The sequence below is a fragment of the Crocodylus siamensis genome, chromosome 5, assembly GCF_052110815.1.
Source record: "Crocodylus siamensis isolate JL-2025a chromosome 5, ASM5211081v1, whole genome shotgun sequence".
NCBI lineage: Eukaryota > Metazoa > Chordata > Crocodylia > Crocodylidae > Crocodylus > Crocodylus siamensis.
Window position 1 is genome coordinate 187,977,406 of NC_143399.1, and position 10,020 is coordinate 187,987,425.

The following is a 10,020-nucleotide window of genomic DNA, read 5'->3' on the forward strand; positions in this document are numbered from 1 at the left end:
ACAAAGGCTTTTTATTTAAGTACTGAGGTGGGGGAGGCAGGGCAGCCATGGGGATGCTGGGGGAGAAGCGGGGATCAGGGGGCTGGCAGGGGTCCCCCCCTGTGGTCCCCTCCCTGGTGCCCCCAGCCCCTCCCTCCTCTGTTCCTAGTACTTACCAGCTCAGAGTCAGCTGCAGCTCTCTGCTGCAGCCACCAGGCACTGCCCGAATCATGAAAGCTCTCCGAATCTTTGGAAAAGATTCGGGGAGCTTTGACTCAATTTGGACCTTTAAGTTGGTCCCCTGATTTGATTTGGATTCAGAGATTCAGCCACCAAATCAGGCTGAATCGCCTCCAGATCGAATCACCACCCAAAACTTCAGACAGCTCTAATGAGCAGGGGTCTAGGTTTTGTGTTTGTCACAGAAAAATGTGGATTCTTCTCTTTTAAAGGAAAAAAACCAAGGAAACAATGGATTTCCCCTCGCAGGCTGCCATGTACACACATGCACATGGCAGCCAGGCAGTGTGGTGGAGAGCAGCTCTGGCAGCTCCCTCCAGGTAAGTCTATGGGGATGGTGGGGGTACATAGGTGAGGTTGGGGGGGCAGAATTTCTGCCCCCACAGTGTGGCATAGGACTGCAGCCTGGCCAGACCAGCTCTGGGCAGGAGCTATGTCTGTGGCCCTGCAGGCAGGACTTGGCATGGGAGGGAGCACTGTACTGCCATGGCTGCCGGCCACAACTCCATGCTGCCACCATCACCACTGCTGCTGTACCTTACCTTGCTAGCCATGGCAATGCATCACTCCCTCACACACTGGGTCCTGCTTGCTGGGGCAGACAGGCAGCTCCTTCCTGAAGCTAGTCCAGCCAGGATGCAGCCCCCATGCCTCACTGTGGGAGCAGAAATCTGGGTGTGGCAAATGACCCCCCCACACTCTCTCAATGTGACACCTGTTCCATCCTGGCTTCTCCATGTGTTACCTGTGTCAACACCTCCCCCTTCCTCACACACTGGGGGGCTGGGGCCTGGGGATGGGGAGCAATGGGATGGGAGTGGGAGGCACTAGGTGAGCTGGGGAGGCTGTGGGTCAGGAGTGAGGGCCATTGGTAGGGCCAAAGGGCTGTAGGTCAGGAGTGAGGGGTACTGGCCATCAGAGGGCTGGCAGGGGTCTGTGGCTTGGGAATGAGGAGCAACAGTATGGGCAGGAGAAGAGCACCAGCATATGAGGGCTGCTCAGTGCCACAAACCAGCAGTAGGTAACATCTGCAGCTGGATCTGTGTCCTGATGAGCTAAGGGGCAGGGGGGACTCTGATTTTTCATGATAAAAAAAAGCCAAAATATATAGGTATTTAGAATTTTTTTATTATAATGACTGAAACACTGGAAGGATTCCAAATTGCTTTAAAATTGTAAATAAATAAAATATTGTGTTCTACTGATACATGTATACATAGTGGTGTTTCATTGTAATCACAGAAAAATGTGGATTTGGAGGAGGTTGGTGGGTTAAATCAGAGAATTTGGGTTTTTTTTAAACAGAAAACCAGGATTCCTGGTGATGAGTGAATTGCAAAAGGTGGAGTCGAGCTTTGTCTGGTGACTGAAACTGAACGGATTGATTCTTATCCAAACCTTGTCTATAGCAATCCCCAAGTTCCTGAACCTTTGGGCCTGAGAGATGCACACAGACGTCTGCACTGAAATTAATGGTTGCTTCATCCATACATTTCCCAGGATGATCAGGTACCTTGAGTCTATGAAAGTAGATGGGAAATCCCACAGGAACAATTTCTTTTTCTCTCATTATATTTACTACTTCCCACAGGGCAGGAAATACTTGAAGAAGAGGCTGACTCATGATATTTTTGGTAATTCTGAATCTTTTATGAGAAGAAACCAGGATACAAAGCCATGAACTACAGATGTTAAAAAATATATATATTTGTAATTAGCTGAAAATGCCTCTGAATGTGTTCAGTTGTTGGTTGGTTCAAAGTTTTGGATGTAATTATTTAGTTATTACAGGTTAAGCCAGGGGAGGGCAAAATATGGCCCGCGGGCTGGGTTCAGCCCACCAGGCCATTCTATCCAGTCCGTGGGGCCCCTAAAAAATTAGTATATTAATATTTATTTGCTCCTGGCTACCTATCAAAGATGACAGGAGCCAGAGGCACTAGGAGCCAGGGGGAGCTAGCAGGACCAAGCAGCGCAGCCCCGCTCCACTCCCAGCCTTTTCCTTGCCTTCCTGCCCCAACACTGCTCCAGTCCCACATGGCCCCAGGCTGCACTGCCAGAGTGGGAAGCATGGGCCATGCCAGTACCCCAAGGCCAGGAGTGGGAGGGGAGTGTAGGCAGGGGTAGACAGTGTGTGTGTATTTGTAGGGTGAGTCCCACATGCACACCCCACCGTAAACATGCACCCACACCCCCAGTCACACTGCCATACACGGAGACCCCCACCCCCTCACACCCCTCTACACAACCGCCCACAAACCCCATACCCACCCACACTCCACATATCCACACACACCCCATATGCTCCCTCACTCCACCTCACACCTATCCACTCCCACAGACATACCCATGACCTCCTCCACACTCTACATAATCCGCACGCTCACAGCTCCCCACAAACTTATACCCACCCCCCACAACATACAAGAATAAAACTTCATTTTAGCCATTTTGCAATCACCTCTATGTACACTACACAAACACAAGTACATCAGGACAAAAACATTTTTTGAACTCAAATTAATGTATGTTGTACATGTTTTCTTTTAAAATATAATTTGGTATTTTTCTGGCTCCAAGATGGAAAAACCCCTTGCTGAAAGGAGTACTTCTGGGGGCAAGGGGAGGGACTGCTGGGGCCAAAGGTCAAGGGCTAGGGGGCAGGACTTCTCATCACAAGATGGCAACCAGGGGTGGGGCACTTGTCAAGGGGTGGGGCTACTTTTGTGGCCCTTGCCAGCTTACCCAAACTTGGTAAGTGGCCCTCACCCAAAATATTAGCCCACCCCTGGATTAAACAGTCCTTAACAAAAGGCAGGTTGTTCTTGGAAGTGCAAGGAAGATCAGTTCTTAAGACCCCACCGTGTCACATAGAACCTCTGAGTAGATAGCTTAGTATGTGCAGGGCTTCAGGAAGTCCAGGGGCTTGAGAGCTACAGGACAGAATCAGAGCCTCCGCTTACATTCAAAAGCTGCATCCAGACAAGCAGGGGCATGCAGTTTGTGGTGCCACAATTCTGTTTGTATTGCCACAAATCATGTGGTGAATGTTAAAACTTGTGCTGCACTACAAATTTGCAATGCAGCAGCAATATTTGCTACTGGGATTTCCTGGTAGCAAAAAAAAGACAAAGAAAAAGTGGTGCAACACACACACACACACACACATACACACATACACACACACACCAGTATAAACCCCATAGGAATACATGGGGCTGACATTGTGCCTGCAAGTTCCCATAGGAATACATCAGGTTGACATGGGGACAGAAAAACCCCATAGGAAAGGGACTTAATGGTGGGAGTCTACTACAGACCTCCCAACCAGGGAGAAGAGCTTGACCAGGAATTCTTGGGTCAGCTCACAGAGGTAGTGAAGGCTAAGGATGTGGTAGTCATGGGGGACCTGAATTTCCCGGACATCTGCTGGGAAGAGCAGTCAGCCAGGTCTGAACGCTCACGTAGGTTCTTGGCCAGAGTGCAGGACCTCCATCTAACCCAGGAGGTGCACAGCCCCACCAGGAGGGACGCCTTGTTGGACCTAGTGCTGGCCATGGGTGACGACCTGGTGAGGGGGCTGCGGGTGCTCGACCGCCTGGGTGACAGTGATCATCGCCTGCTGGAATTCACCATACAGTGCAAAGTGGCAAAGGCATGTAGTAAGGCAGCAGCCCTAGATTTTAGGAGGGCAGAGTTCAACGAGCTAAGGAGGATAGTTGGAGAAGCGCTGAGGTCCCGGAGGGGAGGGGAGCCAGGTGTCCAAGGAGAGTGGTCGCTCCTTAAGGAGACGATCCTCCAAGCCCAAAGGAAGGTAATCCCAACAAGGATCAAAGGGAGCAGGAGAGCACACAAGCCTCTGTGGCTCACCAAAAGCATCTGGGAATGTCTCCTTGCTAAAAAGGAGGCTTACACCCAATGGAAAGAAGGGGTCATCACCAGGGAGGACTATTCTGTAGTTGTTCGGGGATGTGGGGGTGTAGTTAGGAAGGCCAAGGCAGAGATGGAACTGGGACTAGCTTCCCGGATTAAGGACAATAAGAAGTCCTTTTTTAAATACGTAGGGGGTAAAAAGAAGGTCCCGGGTAATGTGGGGCCCTTGCAGGACGCCATGGAAAACTTGGTAGTCACACCAGACGGCAAAGCTAACATGTTTAACGATTTCTTTGCCTCTGTCTTGCTAAGTAGGGACCAGAACAGCCACCTCCCTGCTGGGCCCCCCTCGGGCCCCAGGGGAGGCACACCTGGGCCACGGGTTAGCGAGGATTTAGTTAGGGAGCTTCTGGAGGGGTTGGACGTATTCAAGTCAGCCGGTCTGGATGATCTCCACCCTAGAGTTCTAAAGGAACTGGCCGAGGTCATCGCAAGTCCCCTGGCACAACTTTACAAGCACTTGTGGTGCTCTGGTGAGGTACCGGAGGACTGGAAGAGGGCCAATGTGGTTCCCATCTTCAAAAAAGGCAGGAAGGAGGACCTGAGAAACTATAAGGCCAGTTAGTCTTACCTCGATCCTAGGCAAGCTGTTTGAGAAAATTATGCTGGTACACATCCAGGAGGGGCCAGCAGGAGACTGCATGCTTAGGGGCAACCAACACGGGTTCATCAGTGGCAGGTCCTGTCAGACCAACCTGGTGGCATTTTACCACCAGGTAATTCACCAGATCATTAGATGCAGGGGTAGCAGTGGACATAGTCTTCCTGGACTTCCGGAAGGCTTTCGACACTGTCTCACACCCCGTTCTCATTAAGAAACTGGGGGGCTGTGGCGTAGACACCCACACAGTCAAACGGGTCGCCAACTGGCTGGAAGGCCACATCCAGAGGGTGGTAGTGGATGGGTCCTTCTCAACCTGGAAGGATGTGGGCAGTGGGGTTCCACAGGGCTCGGTCCTCGGGCCCGCACTGTTCAACATCTTCATCAGCGATTTGGACGAGGGGGTAAAAAGCACCCTGTTCAAATTTGCTGATGACACTAAGATATGGGGGGACATGGGCACACTGGAAGGACACAACAGGCTACAATCAGACCTAGACAGGTTACAAGGGTGGGCAGACGAGAATAGGATGGGTTTCAACACAGACAAGTGCAAGGTGATGCACCTGGGGAGGAACAACCGGCACCATACCTACAGGTTGGGGAACTCCCCTCTTGTCAGCACGGAGGCGGAAAGGGATCTGGAGGTCATCACTGACTCCAAGATGAACATGGGCCGACAGTGTGGGGAGGCAATCAGGAAGGCCAACCGCACCTTGGCATGTATCCACAGATGCATCTCGAGCAGGTCCAAAGAGGTGATCCTCCCCCTCTATGAGGCACTGGTCAGGCTGCAGCTGGAGTACTGCGTCCAGTTCTGGGCGCCACACTTCAAGAGGGATGTCGACAGCATGGAGAGGGTCCAGAGGAGGGCCACTCGTATAATCAGGGGACAACAGAGCAGGCCCTATGAGGAGAGGCTACGGGACCTGAACCTGTTCAGCCTCCAAAAGAGAAGGCTGAGGGGGGATCTTGTGGCCTGTTTTAAACTAGTCAGGGCAGATCAGCGGGCACTGGGGGAGTCCCTGTTCCCCCGAGCACCGCCAGGAGTGACCAGGAATAAGGGTCACAAGCTGGCAGAGGGTAGGTTTAGGTTAGATATCAGGAGGCGCTACTTCACGGTCAGGGCAGCTAGGGTCTGGAACCAACTTCCAAGAGAAGTGGTGCAGGCTCCTACCCTGGGGGTGTTTAAGAGGAGGTTAGATGAACATCTTGCTGGGGTCATTTGACCCCAGTATTCTTTCCTGCCATGGCAGGGGGTCGGACTAGATGATCTGCTCAGGTCCTTTCCGACCCTAGAAACTATGAAACTATGAAATGGAGGCCGGGCAATACTCTGGCTGCTGGCCTGGCCTTCGTGCTGTCCCTGCTGCTACAGCACATCACCAGGATACCAGGTAAGGCCTTTAGCTCTCCCTGGCTGAAGAGCTGAGAGGAGATGGGCAAAATCTGCACATCTGTGGAACAATTTGTCCTGCAATGAGGTCCATGTGCAGGGGCATGCACTGAGGCAATTTATGCCACTGGAAATGCACACCTCCGCTTATCTGGATACAGCCATGTGCTTTAGGCATGCCAGATTCTGTAGTCAATGACATAGAAGAGAATGACGTGGCTAGTATATATCGAACTGTTTTTAATTCTATGGCCCAAGAAACCAGTTAGCCATTTGCACCAAGGAAACCTGGGAATGTCCCCAGTTGTGAGTTTAGAGGAGGGTTCAAGCTCTTTCCTTTGGATCCATAATGTGATCTCTGACCCTCTGCAACTAGCTCTTCTTTCTAATAAACAAGAAAACATAATTCAGATGACTTCTGCAGTTTGAAAAGGTCAGAATAACTTCCTCCTCTCTCATCCTGTCTGCCTAGTAAAAAGGATAGATTTCTGAAGAAGAGGCAGTTTCTGAGGCTAGTGCAAAGATCCTTAGCAGAAGTGGTAGGCTGATCTAGCTGACTTGTAGCTTTTCTCAAGTGGCTTTATGGTTTTATTTAAAAGCAGGTATAAATTATGATTTGACTGGCTTTGTCTCAAATACTGAATAAATACTGAGAACTTTCATTTGAATAAAAGCCTGAGATCCAACTCTGTGGAATTCATGGCTCTTGTTATTAATTTCCCACTAGCATTCACATACAAATCATGTCTTAGTTTGCATGTTCCTCCAGCATTCCCAGATGCTGTACATGTTCAGCCATCTTGAAACAATGATACCTTGATTATATGCAGCGAACACTAAAATGTGCACCGGTATTTTGAGTCTGAACACTAAATTTCAAAAAGGCCTCAGTGATAATACTTGTTACAGACCATAGCCGGATTGACCTACTTTACTCCATATTCCTCTAATGAAAAGCTTGCATTGTTTCCCAGAAGCTGAACATCAAAGAGAGGATGCTGTGACTATGGAAAGCAGCTACAACTTTGTCAAATTTTAAAGCTACTTTTCTGCTGAAAATGCCTACATGGTCATCACAGTCCTGAAAGCAGATAGTGCTGAATGGAAAGGTAGCCGCCAGGGGGAAATGAGAAGCCAGTGCCTTCCTGGCCTTTGTATCCCGAGCAGACTTCTTATGATCCCTTCAAAAGCAGGCAGTCGTTGGTGACTCCCCTTACTGGCACTGAGGCCACCCTGAGTCAAACAGGTGCAAATGATGCCCTGTCGCTGAGCTTCAGCAAATTAGCCCTTGAATAACTGTTAAACGCCTAGCACTGCCATAAACTGAGTATCAAAAAATGACGAGCAACCAGGCTGCTTTAAGTCTCCAAAAACTTTTTATACTGCCCTTTCTCTTCACCTGTGGCATTTTTTGTTTTAAAAATTCCTTAGAAGCTATGGCTAACGGCGGTGGTTTCTTCATCAGCTCAATGATACACTATCCCTTTACTCTGTTTGGTAGTGCTGTCACCCAATAAAGAATGCAACTCTAAACACATCATACCCTACTTCTTATTCCAGTTTTATTTAGAGATACACTTGAAACAAACTGTGAGGTCTGAATCATCTTGCAGTTCAGGATTCCATGGCTCATGTTTTTCTCATACTGGATTACAAGGAAGTTTTGGTTTGTGCATGTGCAGTTTTTTTATTGTTTTCATTTTCCAGCATTGTTCAAAACAATATTCTAAATGGATGGATCTAGGATTTTGAAAAGGGGGTGCAGGTAGCGTGATACATTATAACATATAACACAACACACGTTTTTCTCCAGTTAAAAAGAAACTAGATGCTTTAGAAATGTGCTGGCAACTATATTGTGGGGTTTACTATCAAAGCAAAAAAAATATAAGTATTTGAATGTGTACTAATTTGCTAGATTATATATACAATTAAAAAAACCCAACACACAAGGCAAAAAATAGTCAAAATACAGGCAACCCCTGCTTAACACCATTTTGCTTAGTGCTATTTCGCTATAGCGCTCATTTTATATTGATGCCTGATTCCTCTTAGCACTCAGCAAGTTTTGTTATAACGCTCATGGGCATTGTACAGCTGGCATCGAAACTGACACTAATTCTGGCAGCCTTGATTCTGGTGATTCTGGTGGCTTTAACAAGTGATTATGGTGGCTTTAGGAAGTGATTTTGATGGCTTTAGAAATTGAAAGTTGGTTTTGCTTAACACTCGGTTTTGCTTAACGCTCGTTTTTTCAGGAACCAATTAAGAGTGCTAAGCAGGGGTTGGTTGTATTCAAAGATATAGTGTCATTAGTTCTGTAGACATTATACTTAAATGCACATCTCATTCAGATTGATAAAACAAAACGTAACCTTGAACATCTTGACAGTGCCTCCAGTATTTCATTATCAGGAATGTTTACACCTAACTTAATATGACCACCTGAGTTAAGATTTTTAGATAGCACTAAAAACAATTTGCAGGGCTGTGAAATAGAAGAGACACTACCAAGGAATGGCTAACAGATAGCAAAATTGCAGAAGAAAGGTAGACTGTATACTGGAACATCATGACCGTCAAAAGTATAGGGAGTCATTAACACCTGTGGAGTAGACAGAGATTAGCAAGAATGAGGGAGATGATAATGATCAATTGACTCTCTCAGCACTGCTTGAATTGAAATGCCTCTGCCTCTCCCAGGCACTTAGTTTAAAGTTTGGGTGATGCAGGAATCAAAGGTGGGTGCAGCTATACCAGTTTACCCTCATGGATCTGCCCCTGCTCAGTGGAGTATTAATTAATTAGCCTTCTAGCTCACCAACCATTATTTTCACCTTGCTCACCAAAGGACTTTACCAATCACGAAATTAATGTATGTAAATGGAAAGGACAGAAGAAAGTGTGTGTATGGGAGAGTGGAAATGAGGGAGACCCAAGCAAAAAACCACTTTGCCTGCAAACTGTTGAGAAGAAAAGAGACCTAAAAAGATCTTTCTGCCTTTGTATCACAAACAGGTAGAATACTACTAATTTTAAAGATGAGTTTAATAAAGAGAACACTAAAGTGAAGTTAATTTTATTTTCTCTAGTAGGTATTGTACCAGTGGGAAATGCCGCATCATACAGAATTTGATTCAAGCACCAACATGTTTGGAAAAAAGCATAGTCAAGTAAAAGCTGTTTTCAAAGGACAATGATGTATTTATGTATTGAAATTAAAAAGTAGATGTATCCGTCTTTGAGATAATGTTGATTAAGTTTATGCCACACTTCTCCAGCAATCCAGCATCTTAGATTGGTGTGAACATATTTTGTATTCATGTCTCAGGGGTCAGTGACTCTGTCTGTTATTCTTGGAGACTTATTTATGCAATAAGCTAACTATGTAAGTTACCAGATCACAATTATGCATAAGGAGGGGAGTGTAGCTCACAGGGGTGTTGGTTACAGAAGAGACAGCTTTGCAGAAAAGGAAATAAAATACAGTCTATTTTCTTCATTTATGCTCTTGCTTAGAACAGCTCAGCGCTGGCATGTTCAACTCTAGGAGGAATATCCACCTTTTGACAGCCTGGTGATATCAGCAAAATTAAACCTCTGAGCACAGGCTTTTTTTTTTAATTGGGCTTACTGCCTCTGCTAACAAATTGCAAACATAAAAATGCATGTACATGTAAACAAAGCCTGCATGTAGACGTCCTGCATTGTTTAAATATATGCAAAAACAAAGTTCTCAGCAAAAACTCTCCTCTAACCCTCCTCCCAGTGTGTGTGCAGGTATAAAGATACGTATTTATGTATATTTTCTCTTACTTTGCTTTATTCCTAGCAAACCTGGGCATTTATTCCCACAAGCCTATTTATAATG

General features: G+C 46.9%; 1 long non-coding RNA gene across 1 annotated transcript; it reads left to right on the top strand.

The window, feature by feature from the left end:
* The first annotated feature begins 456 nt into the window (after window positions 1-456).
* Window positions 457-9,294, top strand: LOC149865055 (uncharacterized). The gene is made up of 3 exons (XR_016442559.1): window positions 457-539; window positions 1,629-1,728; window positions 9,242-9,294. It is a non-coding gene; the product is annotated as an uncharacterized LOC149865055 (long non-coding RNA).
* Window positions 9,295-10,020: the final 726 nt, after the last annotated feature.